This window comes from Neltuma alba, unplaced genomic scaffold (assembly GCF_004799145.2).
Source record: "Neltuma alba isolate B1F8T4 unplaced genomic scaffold, ASM479914v2 tig00003810_pilon, whole genome shotgun sequence".
Classification (NCBI taxonomy): domain Eukaryota; kingdom Viridiplantae; phylum Streptophyta; class Magnoliopsida; order Fabales; family Fabaceae; genus Neltuma; species Neltuma alba.
Genome location: NW_021633433.1, coordinates 67,037 through 85,558, shown reverse-complemented (window position 1 = coordinate 85,558; position 18,522 = coordinate 67,037). Strand labels below are relative to the sequence as shown.

The 18,522-nt window shown below is 33.2% G+C and overlaps 1 pseudogene; it reads right to left on the bottom strand.

The window, feature by feature from the left end:
* Positions 1-250: 250 nt before the first annotated feature.
* Positions 251-14,404, bottom strand: LOC114742557 (alkane hydroxylase MAH1-like; annotated as a pseudogene).
* Between the last annotated feature and the right edge of the window lie 4,118 nt (positions 14,405-18,522).

Genomic DNA, 18,522 nt, shown 5'->3' with positions numbered 1-18,522 from the left:
GAAACTTCACCTTTTTTGGGCCGCTATACCTAAAAAGGAGTATTGAATTCCATGCTACTTGATCCAGCACTTTAAAAGAACCCCCTTTGCTATCATATCGTTTCTCACTTTCTCTTATTTACCCAAAAGAAATCAGAATTAAAAAAAAAAATTATAGTAGTTACACAATATATAAGAGGTTCCTCCCACGTACCTGAAGGATCGAATGGATCATATGTAGCAGACAAGGAAGGAAATGTAACATTCTAAGTTTATCTCTGGGCTATGTTCCACACAACTTAATTACTTTATTTATTCATCATCCGATACATGCTTAGCAACATAGAATAGTTCCACACATACTGGCACACGTACATCAAAACTAATCTGACTATTTTATTCTTCCCTGATATATTAATCGATTAATCAGGTCCTTTTAATGATCCGAACTTTGAGACCGTACTTCATTAGGAGCACTATTGAAATGAAGGGGCAATAGGATGATCTTCCACCACCTGAACTTGATAATTCCTCAAAATAGAACCCGCCACTATCTTCATTTGAATGAAAGATAAGTCCTTACCCAAACAAGTCCTTGGTCCTGCGTTGAAGCTGATGAACTTGTATGACGGTATATGAACTATGTTTCCTTTTTCTGAGACCCACCTCTCTGGTTTGAATTCCGAGCAATCTTTTCCCCATGCTTCTTCACATCTTCCCGTTGCATACAAAGATAACATTATCTTTGTGCCAGGACCAACCTCATGTCCGCTAGGAAGCATGTCGTGTTTGATTGCTTGCTTGCGCTCAAAAGGTATGGGAGGGTACAGTCTCAGAGCTTCACATAGAGCTCCATGGAGATATACTTGATGTTGTTCTTCCTTTTCTTCTCTGATCTCTTCAAGAATCTTGGCTTCTGCAGAAGGGTGTTTACCAACAAGCCAAAAGAACCAAGTGAGAGCAGAAGTTATGGTATCTCTGCCTGCAACAAAAAGGTTAAAAGCAGTGTCTCTCAGAAACTTGTCGCCCACATGACCTTTTCCTTCTTCCTCCCTCATCAAACATGTTAGCAAGTCATCGTTTTCTTTCTTTCTTTCGTTTTTTTGTTTTTGCTCAGCTCTTCTCTTTTTGATTTTATACTTTCATGGAGGAACCTGTCGAAAACTTCACATGCTCGGGCCATGTTCTTCTCTGGTCCAATTCCAAGCCGTCTCTGAAGCTTCCAAATGCTTTTAGGGACCGTGTGTCTTAGACTATAAACTCCTCAAACTCCTCAGCTTCATTAAAAGCTCTCTCGCATGCAACTCTGGGGAAATCAACGGCAAGGCTTTCTGGGTCAGATCCCAAAACAACGGAGCAAATAACGTCAAAGTTGAAGCGATTGAACACGTCTTGCAGGTCCACTTCAATCCCTTTTCTTTCCACGTGATCAAGAAGAGGAAAGAGACTTGTTTCCACCTTCTTTCGAACATTCTTCTCCAGAAGCATCTCAAAACTCTTGGTTTTAAACAACGAATGGAGGAGCGTCCTGTGGTATTTCCATGCATCTGAATCCGCAGTGAAAATCCCATCCCCAAAAGCTTCAAAAATCTCACGAAACTCGGACCCCTGATGTAGTTGGCGAAATTCTTGCTCATCATGTAATGGATGTTCATGGGGTCGCAGGTCACCACATAGTTCATTCCAGTAAACCAAGGTCCGAGGAAATTACCAGTACCTCCATTTCTTCGCAGAACTTGAGTTGCGTAGTCATGAATCTGCCACAAATTTACGAGAACTGGCGGCAACATTCCTAATAGAGGCCAATCTGGTAAGAGGGGGTCTCTGCCACATCGGCTTCGATGAAGATGATAAAGGAGAAAGATAAATGCTGCAAAACCAGCCATTACTTGCACACAACCCACATTTTGGTTTGGCCACAAACGGATCGAGAGCTTTTTGCTTCTGTAGATATATGATGTGGCGATAGAAATTATATATAGACAATAATTGGAACTAGAAGATTCACGTTGTGCTCCCAAGTCAATGCAAGTTGCAGATATTTTGTTACTTGTATTTATTAAGGTGCACCATGAACAGGTTTAATTTTAGTTAAATCTGACAATACGCGATGCATTTGATTTGGCAATGAGAAAGAGCTGTACATGTGCAATGCATGTCTTCCATGGACGGATAAGATTTTTAGCGTCAAACATAACTGTAATCTCCGCCTTTTTTGAGTAAGGCATTGGACACCCTAAGATGTTCTTTTAAGGTGCATTTAGCATTTAAATTATTTTAGGATGTAATTATGACTCAAATATGCTCCTCCTCGATCCTTAATATAAAACCTATTTCACTAATTTGATCATATTAAGAAAATTATGTAAGTTAATTAATTATAAGAAATATGATATGTTTTTCCTAAAACATTATAATCATTTTTTTTAATATTCTTCTTTCCTCGCTTACTTGATTATGGTTGAAAGAATATCTAAAAGAATAATTTTAAAAAAATTGATAAATATGAGAAATAGCTCTTATATTTAGTACTAAAATTAACTTAATAATTAGGTTCTATATTGGACTAGAAGAGTATTAAAAATAGATCAATTTTACCCTTCTAAGCTAACAGCTCAAACGTCGGTTTTCTTTTTCCAAGCAAAAAGCTTCCATCCTCTCTCTTCTCCCTCCTGCACGGCCTCCATAGTCCTCACTCACCATAATCAGTTTTTTTGGCCTAGGCATGGGTATCCTACTGTTAGAATCAATTCTATTTAGAATATTGTTGGACACCTGGACATTTTGTTTGAGAAACTAGCATATTCTGCGAAACCCAACCTCTATTAGTCTATGACCAGATTAATCCAAGTAAAACAGCTCTAATCTGGGAATTAACTCAAGGATTTAGGGAGTGAAAAAAGGAGTAATACCTTCCTGGTTAACTTACTCAAATATTAACCAGTGTTGGCATTAAACTCAGATGGCTGTCAAGACGGTTTTGTATTTACTTACAGAAGCGGAATGGGGAACTTTATTCTCTATTTTTTTCAAATAAAGTGACCGTAAACAATTTCTCTTTCAATTCCCATCAAAGATAAAAACTCACTATATTTAAATACACACACACACACATCAATGTGTTTTAAAGGGGAACACAACAAAAGCTTGCTTTAGCTTGCAAAGATGGAAGAATCTGCAAGAAAGCTGCTGAGTGAAGAAGATGACGCGGGTCGTTGCGGCTCTAGATATTCACTCGAGCCTCCACCTTCGGCATCAATGTCACGAGCCAAGCTTTTGTTGGTCATATTGGCTCCTAGGAGCTTGTTGCCTTCGCGCTCCTCTTTTCACTGTTCTTATCAGATGACGACGACCTTGAGGGATCTAGTGGCTATGGAGATAGGAGGGAGGGCCGCCAAAGGGAGGCGTGAGAGTAAAATTGATCTATTTTTAACATATAAAGGGTAGAATTACACCTAAAAATATTTTACAGCTTTGTATGCATTTAAAAAAAAACATTTCAGAGTGCTCAATAAATCTTAACTCAAAAATAAATAAGACAGTAAACTGTTTGTATTTTTTTTTTAAAAAAAAAGAAGGAGAACGAATGAAAATATTATGTTAAACTTTGTATTTTTGCTTTACTTAGTTAATTTTTACAATCATCGGTATATATGTGTATGTATATATTTTCAGTCAAATACAATATAATCATCTATCTGTGTAACCTATAGTCTAGACGAAGCAGAATGGTTTATTAGAAGTTGATGTTTAATTTACTACTATATATAGAGATTATGTCCTCGAAAAATCTGCAACGTGGCATTTCTCTGATCTCACCCATCCAATCAGCCTGTCCTTTCCTTTGTATTATCTGCATTTAGTGTGAACGAAACAGAGGTGATGATAACCTAACTTTGTTTAGTTTAATTAAAACTGAAGTAAAATCCAACTGCTTTTGCCCATAGACTTTCAAGAATATGGGCTCCTCAATGTCATCTGGACAACCAATTAAAATATCAGTATCAATATTAACTCAAGAGTTAACCAGCGGGGCTAAGGGTGTGTTTGGTGTCTCCCCAAACTACGGTTTGGGAAAAAAAACCCAACACCATGTTTTGACCTCAAAACATGGTTTTGGAAAAAACATATTGAATTTGCTTTTGAAAAAATTGGAGAGTGTCATGCTTTTGGAAAAAATGTTATAGAATTTCATGTTTAAAATCTTTAAAGAAAATTAATATTTTTTTATTAGAAAAAATAATTATTTTTCTATAAACATGTTTAATCTTATAATTTAAAAATATATATACATATTAATTATTATTAATTATATTATCTTATATATTATTAATTATGTTGGTAAAAATTATTTTATTAAAATTTTATTCCTTCAAATCAAAATATATTATAAAATCTATTCCTTATAATTGTCATATAACTTATGCCCTTTTTAGTAATTTGCACATGTAAAAAGTGCTTCTGGTAATAATTATCCAAATACTCTCACTTCTCAGAATCACTTTTTTACAAAATCTATTCTCTCCAGAATCTATTCTCCAGAATCACTTTTTCAAATCACGGTTTGGTTTCATCCAAACACACCCTAAGTCCAGCGAAAAAAGCCAATCCCTCGTGTTGATGTCTCGAACTGGATTAGAGTTAAATCCCCATGCAATTTATAGGATGTTGCGGTAATTAGGAAGTGAAATCAAAGTAAAAATATAAAAAATTAAAGAAAATACTCCTTATAATCCTATATATAAGCTTCAAATTTGGAAAGGGATATGATTCATTTTATAAGTTTTAATTTGGATTTATCTTAACATTTAATATATATTTTTTAATTTTTTCTTTAATTATTTATTCTCTCTCTTTCGTCATAACCTCTCTTATCACATTTTTTCACATATTCTCTTTTATTCGTTTTCTCATTTATTATAGGGGCATATTTGAAAACAAAAATATATTTCTAACCTATTTATTAATTTTAACTAACTGTTCATTATTGGTGAATTAGTTATATGAAGCTTATAATAAGAATGGAAGGGAGTAACTGAATTTAATGTACCCACATCCGAACCAAATAATCCTCCAGATGGTAATTTGTTTAGTAAATCCAGTTAATGTTGCAACAAACGTAATTTATCAATGGCAAATTATCCTAATGACAACGTTAACTATTACTCCTCTTGTACTATATATTTATAGAGTAGAGAGAGAAGATTTTTTAATCATATTTATAGCGTATTAAGATAAATTTTTATATAAATGCACAATTTTACCATTCATTTGTTATTGTACTATGTTGACTTTGTTTTATATGAGATATAATGTATATTAAATATGAATAAAGTTGAACAATTGTTAAATTTTAAATGAGAGTTAATAAAATTTAAGATTTTTTTGATTTTTACGAAACATACAAAAAATGACTTATATATAAATAAGACTAGAAGTGTATATTTGAATGAAGTTTTAAGCTCTAGTTTCTAAAACCAGTTTCAGTGTTCATACCGATGATGAGCATCATGGTGCTAATCACTATAGTGAAATCTAAACAATTCTCAGAAACTTGTCATTCGCTTGTTCTTTTCCTTCTTCCCTTCCTCATCATACATGTCAACAAGTCATCATCGTTTTCTTTATCTTTTCTTTTTCGTTCTCTTTGCTGATCTTTTCTCTCTTTGATGCTCTACTTCCGTAGAGGAATCGGTCAAGAACCTCACATGCTAGGGCCATTTCCTTCTCTGATCCAATTTTAAGCCATCTCTGAAGCTTCCAAAGGCTTTTAGGTACTGTGCGCCTGTAGAATATAAACTCCTCCGCTTCAGTAAAAGCAAGTCCTCTCACACATAACTCTGGGGAAATCAATGGCAAGGCTTTCTGGGTCATATCCTAAGATATTGGAGCAAACAACGCAAAATTGAATCGATTGAACACGTCTTGCAGGTCCACTTCAATCCCTTCCTTTCTACATGATCAAGAAGAAGAAAGAGACTCTCCACCTTCTTTCGAACATTCTTCTCCATAAGCATCTGAAAACTTGATTACTGAAAATACTATAGAACATGCAAGGAGACCAATAAATCAGTTAAGGCAGAGAGTTTTGGGTCTGAGGAGAAAAGCGGTGATGCTGAAAATTCCTTGCTAGAGAAGTCAGCACTTGCTAAAGTAGGAGCAGCAGATCTTGTTGTGAAAAGAAGTGATGATAACGTGTGTTCCTTCTCTGATGAGAATGCTCGAGTATCAAGTTTGGTTGAACCTAAAACAAGGAATATGATAGTAAGTTACCAAATCGTTCATCATATGGTAGTCCTATCCCTGAATCTACTAATGCTATAGAACATACCAAAGATTCTGAGATTCCAGAATGCGCTGAAGATCAGATATTACATTCGTGATTGCAATTTTAGTTTGACCCTTGCAAAAATTTTAAGGTAAGTTATACTCATACCTGTTTTTCTTTAATGAACTGATATGCAGCCCCTAGTGGCGTCCGGTCCCCCAGTGCTAAAGACCTCCTGGTTGAATTGCCGTGGTTTGTTGGAAGCGCTGGGCTCCAACAGATAAAATCAGGTTGGAAGTCATCTTATAACTTAATTTTGAGATTTTGTTGAACTCTCTGGTAACCTTAAAAAAATTTTGTGACATGATAGCGCATAAGCGCGCACTTGATTTCCTCCTACATTACTTTTTTTTTTTTCTTTTTTTTCTTTTTTTATCTCCTTCCCTATTTTGGGGTTCTAACTGCTTGGTGTGGTTGTTTTATATTTGGGGACTGCTTTAGGCTTTTAGAGAGAGCTTTGACTGATTTAATTAAACTCTAATTATTCCTAATTTGTTGTTTAAAGCCATGTTACGTGGAATCTCTTATTTTGACTTTCCTGTATGTTGTGTTGTGGATGTAGCTGTTTGCTGTTGGATCAATAAATCTTACGGCGGCAGAAGCAGCTCGATATATAGTGTGAACGTTAACTGTGCATTATGTAATAGTCTTACATGAATAATTCATTTATTCTCTTTGTTTCGATTCTTTATTTACTCCTTTCTTTTGACTTCTGAGCTTGTCTTTGTGAAGCTTTCTGTAGTTCCCTTGTATAAATTAAAGAATGTGGACCTGATTCTCAATGCATACCTCTAATCTCTAATGATTTGTAAAATGAAGAATGTAACTTGTGAGATAAGCCTGTCAAGATGTTAATGTCTACAATGAAACAACTACGTCGTAAGTTTTTTCAGAATGTGTTGGTAAGATTGGATTCTTTTATGGCCGTTTGGCATGATGGAAGAGTTTTTAGTAGAATTGGAAGTAGAACTGGAAGTAGAATTAGGGTTAAAAATTTGTTTAGTATGAACATGAAGTGGGATATAAACTTTAATTAAAATATGTACTAATAATACTCAAATGCCCTTGGGGGGGGGGGGATTCTCCCCTTCCCGGTACCATCTATCGAACCAAGAACAATCACCCAGGCAACAGAATTCCCAAAATCATCAACTAGTCAACTAGTTAATAGAAATCATAAAAAATGCCAAAGAACAGTCGACCATTTGCAGCCCAAAGGGCTTGCCGTTCTTCCTCTGAATGTCTGCTTCAAATTTTTCTAGGTTCTGAAATTACAGCATCGGCGAGTTTTGCATTGTCGTCTTTGAGTAGGCATCATCACCGACTGTGGTTGACAGATCAGTGGAAGGATTTGAGGGAACAGTGCGGTGAAACATGAGAAGGACGATGAAGACAACCTCATTGGTGGAGAAGAAGCTGATATGGAGGAGGAGGTGGAGCAGCGTCACCGTTGTCGGCCATCATGGTGGAGGAGTGTCGCCACCCGCAACTAGTGGAGGACCGTGGTTGCTGGTGAAGGGTCGGTGAGAATGAAAGGAGAAGAAAGGAGGGGCAGAAAAGTATAACGGTTCTTTCCATAGGGTAAGGCATGGAACCCGGTTCCATCGATTTTGATGGAACTGAGTTCCATGGGGAACCCGGTTCCCACGTACCAAACATCTCAAAACATTGATTCCACTTCCACTTCCATTTCTCCAGCCTCAGTTCCAACGCACCAAGCAGGGCATTAATGAAATCTCAAATGTTTTTTTCTATCTTTAATATAGGAACCCAATTGTTAAGTTAGTTTAGGTTCTAAATTTAAGACCTATTTTTCATATTTATCAATTTTCTTTAAATTAGCCCATAGATACTCTATCAATTATAATCAAGTAAAAGAGAAAAGGAGGTATTAAGAAAGATGATTATGGTGTTTTAGGAAAAATGTGTCACATATCTTATAATTAACTAATTTACCTAACTTCCTTAATCTAATTAAATTAGTTAAATAAGGTCTTATATTAAGATCGAAAGAGTACATTGTAACGTTTGAAGATTAGTTGATGTCTAATGCAGTTCTCGTAGCCGAATGAGTTGCATGTATTGCCCCGGAAAACATGTATTGATTTTGGGGATGAATTGTCTCTCTCATTCTTCTTTCTTTCCATGCCCTTCACGAAGTCATTGGCTTTCATCTCATGGATTGCACTTCTGTAAAATGAAACTGATGCCTGGAGTTTGGCGTTCCTTTATGATTGCTTCTAAATGCTGAATGAAGATATGCTTATGGGTGTTGATCTCCGTTAGGCACGCCCATTACTTTATTTCCTTGTATATTTTTTTTCCTATTTTTCTTTTTTTGGTTTAACTCACGTCACAAAAGAAGCGGACGTTAGTTGTTGGATCCAATTTCGGTGCTCATTACAATGATGAACATTCTAAACTCATCAAATCTGGACCCTTTATATCTCATATGGATGGTTTGAATTTGATTCCTTTTTTATTTTTATTTGTTCAAAATAATTATTTTAGTATATATAGAATTTAAATAAAAATAATCTTTGAACTATCATTTTTAAAAAAAATAGTTTTTTATTTAAAAATAATCTTTAAGAATTTTAAATATGGATAGTTAAATCAAATATAAATAGTCCAGATTTGATGAGTTTAGAGTATTCATAAATAATAAGTACTGAATCTGACTTCTTAGTTTTTGAGTTTTCAGTCTCCCTCCATCCGTTTAAAGCCCAGGGCTAGCCGAGGGTGATTACTTTCTCGGCTTTTTGACCAAAACACTACGCACAGCAAATAATATTACTCAGATGTTACAGAATGAAAATTATTTATATAAATACAGAAATACTACATCCAAACTCGTTCCTTGAGAGATGAAGTTTTGAAAAATAAAAAACTTCCTCATCATTTTTTTTAAATTTTTTTTTCATAAAAAATGGTGCCAGGCTACTCCTGCCACCTATTTAAATAGCCTACCATTTATCTCTCTCTCCATTTTTCTTTAAAAGCCTCCCCCACTCCCTGCACTTTTTTTCCTAATCCGTGGAGATCCACGTGCATAATATCATATTACCATTTTTAATACTTATACACAGTACTACGTACTCCTCCCGTCTTATTGAGATTTAATTAACAAATTTAAATAGATTAAGAATATTAATTAAATTAATTAATATGATATATTTTTATTTAAAATACTCTAAGCATATTTTTTTAATTTTCTCCTTCCTTCTCCTACCTAATTTTGTTGGGGATATATTAATAGGATTAATTTAAAAAAAATTGATAAACATATAAAATAAGTTTTATATATAACCCAATATCAACTGTCTGATAATAAATTATTATTATTTTATTTAATTTTATTTTTTGCATAAATTGTTTTATTTAATTTAGTTTTTGCATAAATTGTTTTTGTTTAAATTTAGTTTTTGCATAAATTATATTCTTCCGGTCCTTAATATATGAGCTAATTAGAGAATCAATATTAGCAATATATATAAAACCTATTTTACATGTTTATCAATTTTTTTCTCAAATTAATCCTATTAATATTTTTTCAACAATAATTAAATAGGAGAAAATTAAAAAACATGCTCAGAGTATTTTAAATAAAAATATATCTTATTAATTAATTTAATTAATATTTTTAACTGTTTAAATTAGTTAATTAAATCTCAATAGGACTAGAGGGATACTGTGTATAAGTATTAAAATAGCAATATGATATTATGCATGTGGATCTCCGCGGATTGGGAAGAAAAGTACAGGGAGTGAGGGGAGGCTTTTAGAGAAGAATGGAGAGAGAGAGAGATAAATGGTAAGCTATTTAAATAGGTGGCAGGAGTAGCCTGGCACCTTTTTCATAAAAATAAAAAAATTTTAAAAACGACGAAGAACTCGTTCTTGCAAAGAACAAGTTCTTCATTTTTCCAAACTTCATCTTTTAAAGAACGAGCTTGGATGTAGTATTTATGTAAATAATTTTCATTCGGTAACATCTGAGTAATATTATTTACTGTGCATAGTATTTTGGTCAAAAAGCCTTACATTTCAGCTTTCCCAGATAAATTAAACTGTTCAGCAGTCTTTCTTGTTACTTTGAAACAGTTCTAGGTTGTGATATAAAATAATGGGAGACCAGTTTAGATCGTACCATTGTCACATTAGGAGCCCCCCCAAAAAAAAAAACTTGTAGGTAGAGAGGCAGAGAGTAAGCATAGGTTACAATTCAGTTGAGAGAGCCTGTCAACTCTTTTTTAGGTCTAGAACAAGAGCATAACTAGAAGCAAGTGAACTGAGGTTTGGAGCCTTGCTCACATACAAGTTCCGGGCTTGAAGATTGAGATTTAGCCGCTAGTTTCTTCTGCTTTCTCTGCTCCTCCTGCAGAACTATGAGCACAAGGTCTCATCCGAGGGATGAAGCTTGTGAAGACCTGAGAGGATTTGGTTGAGCGAATTTTCTGATTCTTTGATGGAACATGCCTCCTTTCAGATTCTGCTGAGGAATAATGAACAAGAGGCCTAAGAAAGCATGTATGATTTATATACATTGAGGGTTGTAGTGGCAAGTTTTTTGGCAGCAGTTGCAGACTATACTAAATTTATACCTGCCACTACTTTTGTTCGTTTTGCATGAAATGTTTTGTTCTCGTTTGCTTTCTCAATTTCCCACCTACTTCTTCGTAACGTGATCCTGAGGACTGTGGATCAACACTTTTGCCTAGAAGCTGATGCTTGAGTGCTCGATCAGGGTTATTTATCATAAGTATGTTTATATAACTCAAAACAAAAATTTTTTTACTTATTTATTTTGTACACTGTAAATCGCCATTGAAATATTCCGATGGCCAATTCTTTGAAAGATCTGACTTCATATCGGTCTCATTCCCAGAAAAATATTCTTTACATAGATCTAATTTATAAATATAAATGAATTTAAAGTAAAATAAGTATTAATAAACATATAAAGTAGAAACGCAAAATAAAAAATTGCCCTGTGTCTTTTTCATCATCAGCACGGTCCACAAATTCGTCCAACGAATCTATTGATTTTTTTCCCCCTTGAAGCTAGGCAGAGACAGGCTCAAGGGACATAGGGTGCTTTTATTTCCAACACCCATCACCTCATAAGTATCTGGATAATGGACCTAGGGGGTGTTTGGATGAAGGCAAACCACGGTTTGGAGAATAGCTTATGGAGAATAGATTCTGGAGAAAATAGATTTTGAAAGAATAGATTTTCTGAAAAAGTGATTTTGATAAAGTGAGAGTGTTTGGATAGTTGTTGTCAGAAGTGCTTTTTTATATGTAAAAATTACTAAAAAGGACATAAGTTTAAATGATAATTACATATAAGATATATTTCATAATATATGTTTATTTGAAATAATAAATTTTTTAATAATATATATTTTGACAACATAATAAATAAGGCATAAATAATATAAATAAAAAAATTAATACGTATAAATATTAATAAAATAATTAAATATGTTTTTTTGTAAAATAATTTATTTTGCCATTGTGTACTCAAGAGACTGGTTCTGGCAAAACTTTGATAGCGATCATGCTTCTTCGAAGTTATGCATATCTTTTTCGCAAACCTTCCTCTTTTGTCGCCGTATTTTTATATGTAGAAAATAGAATTGTTGCTTGTGCACTGTTGGAGCCTCTGACAACACCCACTTTTCTGCCTCAAAAGCCAACCCCCGCATGCTTGTTCTCAAACCAAGGTTTTCTTGGCCAAAACCAAGGTTTTGCCAGAAACCTTGGTTTAAAAAAAAAGAGGGTGTTTAGCAAATTTTTTCTCAAATCATGGTTTGGGAAACCAAACCATAGTTTGGAAAAAAAGCCAAACACCCCCTAGACGACTGGTTCTTATTAATTAATATTTTGACGATATACTTTGTAATTAAATAATTTTCATTTGTTTCGGTTAGATTTTTCTCCACGCGCGAGTCCCCACCTTTTCTTTGTTTTTTTCTTTTAAGTTTAGACAATTATATATTTTTTATTACATATTATCAAGTTAAATTCCCAAACAACAGGAAGCGAGCTTATTAATTAGATGTGATCAAGCTGAAGTGGGCCCCACCCGGTGTTGATTGACTTGTAAACAGTTTTTGAAATAAACATATGGTAGTATAAAAGAAGTTTTGTTTTGTTATGATCAAACTAAACACATACAAAATGATGTTAGAGATTATCCCTCTCACAAGTAGCCATCATGTTTGTCGTGCCAAATGATGTCCCACCAGGCTCTTCGTGATAATGAATTGGTTCTGTTGTAGTTGTCATCATCCAGCATGCTGCTATTGTATTATTGATGGCGCTGTGGGGAGGTCTTCAAGTACACCGTAAGATCTAGATAGCTAGGCTGGCTTGTCGTCGTTTATTTGTCTGAATGTCATAATTGACTCTTTTGTTCTGATCTCTTGTGGGGCGTACTTGTGTCATTTGTTTTGTTGCTGCACAGTTTAGAATCCGATATTAATCGTCCTCTTCATGAAAACAAATTCCCTTTAATTTCTCACCACTTATTATTATTATTATTGTAATTGATCCAGCAATGGGGACAAACTCTAATTATTACATTGCTGTTTCATTCTAGGAAACTTGAAAATTGAAACTCTACTTTTTTTGGCCACCATTAGGGGTGGAAACAGGCCAGGCGGCCTGTCAGGAGCCTATAGCCTGGCCTGTTTCCTAAAAAAGACAGGCTCAGGCCTGTTTGAAGGCCTGTTTAGTTAAACAGGTCAGGTTTAGGCTTTTTAAAAAGCCTGTTAGGCCAGCCTGGGCCTATTAGGAATTTATAATTATAATATATAAAAAAATTAATTAATGCTATTATTGTTAATGTGCTTTTTTAATTTATTTTTTAATTTTAATATATAGTTAATAGCTTAATCTTTTCTTAGATTTTGAAGTTTAAATGACAAGTGAAGATAAAAATATAATTTAAAATAATAATATTAATAAATAATGTGATTTTTAAATCTTAAAAATATAAAAAAAAATAGGAAAGAAAAATTTTATTCCAAGAATGATAAATTAACTAACTTATGTATTATGTTAATTTAAGTATGATATCCTCTTTATTTATTATAAAATTAGTATTTTTTCCTCTTTATTTATTTGTCTTAATTTTAATTTTTTGTGTGTACTTAAACGTAGTCTTATTCCAAATTTTAACATATAATTACAATTAGTTTTTAATAACATTCTTATAAATTATAATTAAGATTTAAAATAGTACTTATGATACTAAAATTTAAATAAAAGACAAGACTAAAAATTTAATTATTATGTACGTTTTTTTAATCTTAGCTTTTTAAAAAAATAATAATTATAATTTAAATTTTTTAAAAATACAGGCCTTTTAACAGGTTTCAGGCCAGGCCAGGCCTTTACACAGGCCAGGTTCAGGCTGAAAAATAAACCTGTAATAGGCCACAGGTCAGGCTCTGGCCAATAGACTCCAAAACAGGCTTGGCCTGTTAAAAACAAAGCCTGGCCTGTTTCCACCTTAGCCACCGTACTCAAAACTCAAAAGGAGTACTGAATTCTATGCCGCTTTATCCAGCGCTTTAAAAGAACCCCCTTTGTTATCATATCCTTTCTCTTATTTACCCCAAAAAAAAAATTATAGTAGTCACACAATAATCAAAGGTTTTTAAACAACGAATGGAGGAGCGTCCTGTGGTATTTCCATGCATCTGAATCCGCAGTGAAAATCCCATCGCCAAAAGCTTCAAAAATCTCACGAAACTCGGGCCCTTTAATGTAGTTGGCGAAATTCTTGCTCATCATGTGATGCACGTTCATTGGGTCGCACGTCACCAAATAGTTCATTCCAGTAAACCAAGGTCCGAGGAAATTACCAGTACCTCCGTTTCTTCGCAGAACTTGAGTTGCGTAGTCATGAATCTGCCACAGATTTATGAGAACTGGCGGCAACATTCCTAATAGAGGCCAATCCGGTAAGAGGGGGTCTCTGCAACATCGGCTTCGATGAAGATGATAAAAGAGAGTGATAAATGCTGCAAAACCAGCAATTACTTGCACACAACCCAGCATTTTTGGTTTGGCCACAAACGGATCCGGAGCTTTTTGCTTCGATAGATGTACGATGTGGCTATAAGAACTCTATATAGACAAAATAATTGGAACTAGAAAATTCACGTTGTGCTCCCAATTCAATGCAAGTTGCTGATATTTTGTTACTTGTATTTATTACGGTGGACCAATGATCAGGTTTGTCTTTTAGCTCAATCTGACAATACGCGATGCATTTGATTTGGCAATAAGAAAGAGTTGCGTGCAATACAGCAGCTAGCTTCGGTATTTGTCGTCGTAATGAATTTTATGCTATTTAAATATAATTTCAATGGTCTATATTTAAAATTTAACAATTTTTTAATAAAAATTTATTTTTAAAAACCTACAATTAAAAAATTATATTTATTTTGAATTATCTACCTATTAAAAAATATCTTTTGACAAAAATAAAAAGCTTAAATCTTGGCATCTATTAAATTTGAATCATTGAAATTTGATGAGTATTATGATATTTATTGTTGCAATCAGCTCACCGAAACTGATTATGTGTAATGCATGTCTAAGCGATCAGATTTTCAGCGTCAAATACAACTATAAGCTCTGCTTTTTTGGGGAGAAAGATACAATAAGACAGTAAATTATTTGCAGATTTAAATAAAATAAGAAGAAGAACGAATGAAAATATTATGTCAAACTTTGTATTTTTGCTTTACTTGGTTAATTTTTACAATCATCTATATGTATAACCTATAGTCCGGACGAAGCAGAATGGTTTATTGGAAGTTAATGTTTAATTTACTACCATATAGCAGATATGGGCTCCGATCCTCAAGGTCATTTCGACAACCACCAATTACAGTATCAGTGTCAACATTAACTAGAGTTACCCACCGGGTTAAGTGCAGTGAAAAAAGCTAATTCTTTTTATCAACATTAATAAAAAGATAACTACCAACGCATGTTGGCACGACTAGTAAGGGAGTCGTTTTCCCTTAACCATCGCCTCTGGAGTTCGATTCCTGGAGGGATAGGAATGGAGCAAGCGTGCCTGAGAGAGTCACTCCCATCATGGGCTGACAGTACCCGAGGGATTAGTCATCGTGCTCACTTTGATGGATACCCTGGTGCATACAAAAAAAAAAATAGAAAGATAACTATGTTTGTAAAAAAAATAACTAGAGTTATATCCCCATGCAATTTATAGGATGTTGTGATAATTAGAAAGTGAAATCAAAGTGAAAATATGAAAATAAAAGAAAATGCTCCCTCTGATCCTATTTAAAAGTTTTAAATTTGGAAAGAGGTAGGGTACATTTTATAAGCTTCAATTTAGATTTGTCTTATCTAGACATTTAATTCATTTTTTTCAATTTTGCTTTTAATTATTTGTTCCCTCTCCTTTGTCATAATTTTTTTTATCACACTTCCCTACATATTCTCTTTCATTCTTTTTTTTTTCATTTATTATAAGAGCATATTTGGAAACAAAAATATATTTCTAATCTATTTATTATATAGAAATTAGTTATTTGAAACTTATATCAAGAATATAAAGGAGTAATTTAATTTAGTGTCCTCACATCCGAACCAAATAATCCTCTCCAGATGGTGGTTTGTCCAGTAAATCCAGTTAACGTTGCAGCATAAATAATTTATCTGTGGCATCCTAATAACAATATTTAGGTTTAAATGAAATCGTAAGCTCCGGCCATGGAACCAGTTAGTGTTCATTACAATGATGAGCATCATAATGCTCATAATTATGATGAAATCTAAACTATTCAAAATCAATTTTAATAGTCTAGATTTAAAATTTTCAACTAGTGCTTTTTAAATAAAAAATTTATTTTTTAAAACACTTACACTTGAGGGATTGTATTCATTTTGGATAATGTACTTATTAAAAAGAAAATATTTTTTAAAAAACAAAAATATTATCTCAGCCATCCGTTCTAAATTTGAATGATTGAAATTACTGAAACTGGTTCCGCGGGGCATCTCTCTTCGATGACTATGGGCTTCCATCGCCATTCATGTACCATTCGGATCAAATTTTATATTAAAATATGAATTCATTTATATTTTTAGAAATTGCAAAATTCAATCCGACTCACCGCAACCACAACTGCACAAAGGCATAACATCTTTTGGTTTGGACACAGACGGAGAGCTTTGCTTTCTATATATATACGTGTGTGTGTGATATATGATGTGCTTTACAAATTATATATATATACTGTTTCGGTTCTCAATATAAGACCTAATTGTTGAGTTAATTTTAGTCCTAAATATAAGACCTATTTCTCATATTTATCAATTTTTTCTAAATTACCTTTATAGATATTCCCTCAACCATAATCAAGTAGAAGAGAAAGAGGGAATATTAAGAAAGATGATTATGATATTTTAAGAAAAACGTGTCATATTTCTTATAATTAACTAATTTACCTAACTTTCTTAATCTAATCAAATTAGTTAAATGAGTCTTATATTAAGAATAAAAAGAGTATAAAGACTAGCTGTAACGTGCTTGGAAATAAAATATTCAGGCGGTTCCCTGAGTCAATGCTAGTTGCTGATATTTTGCTTTTGTTTATTTATTAAAAAGGTGTTATGAAAGCCCATAATTAATTAAGAACCAACTGTATGTACATGCGGTGGGGTTAGTCATTAACTTTTTCCGATTTCCCAGAACATCCTCCTATCCAAACGGTAAGAGATTAATCTTTCAGGATATTATTATGCACCGTAGTAAAAACTTCTCCCAACAGTATTTTTTCCATACATACCGTCTCAAAAATCAAACCTAAAACATAATGTTTAAGATGTCTAAAGCTTTTTCACTTGTACTAACAGTTATTGGTGGGTCAGTCATTATTTAATATAGTGCATGTTACACTATTTTTTTTTTTCCAAAGTTCAAAGAAACATTGTACTAGTAGTAAATTTAGTTTAACATGTGTCTTGCAAATGAAGTCACTTCAATAATCTGAAAATGTTGGGAATGAAATGCTTTTTTTTTTTTTTTGACCAGCGGGAATGAAATGCTTGTTTACATATTAACGTCTGTGAAAGTATAGAAGTGACTTTTTATCAGAACTGCGTTTTACAAATGTTAGTTTGAATGCCTATTTAACTTTTTAAGTACATGCAGATGTCTTCTTTACTCCCTTCGTTTCTTATTATAAGAGACGAATAATCGAATTACGTTGATAAAAAAAGCAGTTAAAATTAGTTAAGAACAATCAATATGTAAAAAGTATAATTTTTCTCCCAAAAATGTCCTCATTAATAAGGAGAGAACATGAAAGAGAACAATTAAATTATTAAAAGAAAGAGAAGTGGGAGGGAGAGTGTATGTGAATTGGAGACAAAATAAATATGGGTAAAATAGAAAATCAACACAAAAAAGTAGAGACAACTTTTAAGTGTCTCTTATATATAGAAACATGCTATAAGCATCAAATGTCTCTTATAATAAGAAACGGAGGGAGTATCTATCAGTGGGATCTGGGAAACATAACCCACGTGGTTGAAGATATCATTTGTCAGTGAGGTCCTCAATGGTGATGGGCTTCTCCTTGGAAGACGCACTAAAGTGAACAAGACGTGCGCTGGAGGCGAATCGATTTGGATTTTTGAATTCATACTATGTGATGACGGTTAATGTATTGTACTTTTTAGAATCAATTCTAACCTCCCTAAAAAATCTATTAATTGAATGTATATTATTTAATAAAATTTTTTAACATGTACAATTATTATAAAGACTATTTTAAAAAAATAAATAAATATAAAAGACAAAGTGAATTGATTTTTATATTTGTGACCAAATTAAAAATAAAACTAGTTTTTATATTAAAGACCAGAGTTAGTCAATTTTTGCTATGTATAGGTGTCTTTTTATTAAAAGCAATTCTATTTGAGTTATTGTTAGGTACTAAATATGAATGCCTCTATCAATGGATGTTCAAATTTTAGTTCGTCACGTTATGAGAAACTAGTCATTTTCGTTAGATCCAACCTTTGTTGGTGATCGGATATAGTAATTTAAACACCCGTAATTGAGATTTTTTTCAATACAATAAATTTTTAGGTGAGTTGGGTCTTAAAAATTCACTAGGATCGGGACATGTCTCCAGGCACTCATAATTGAAATT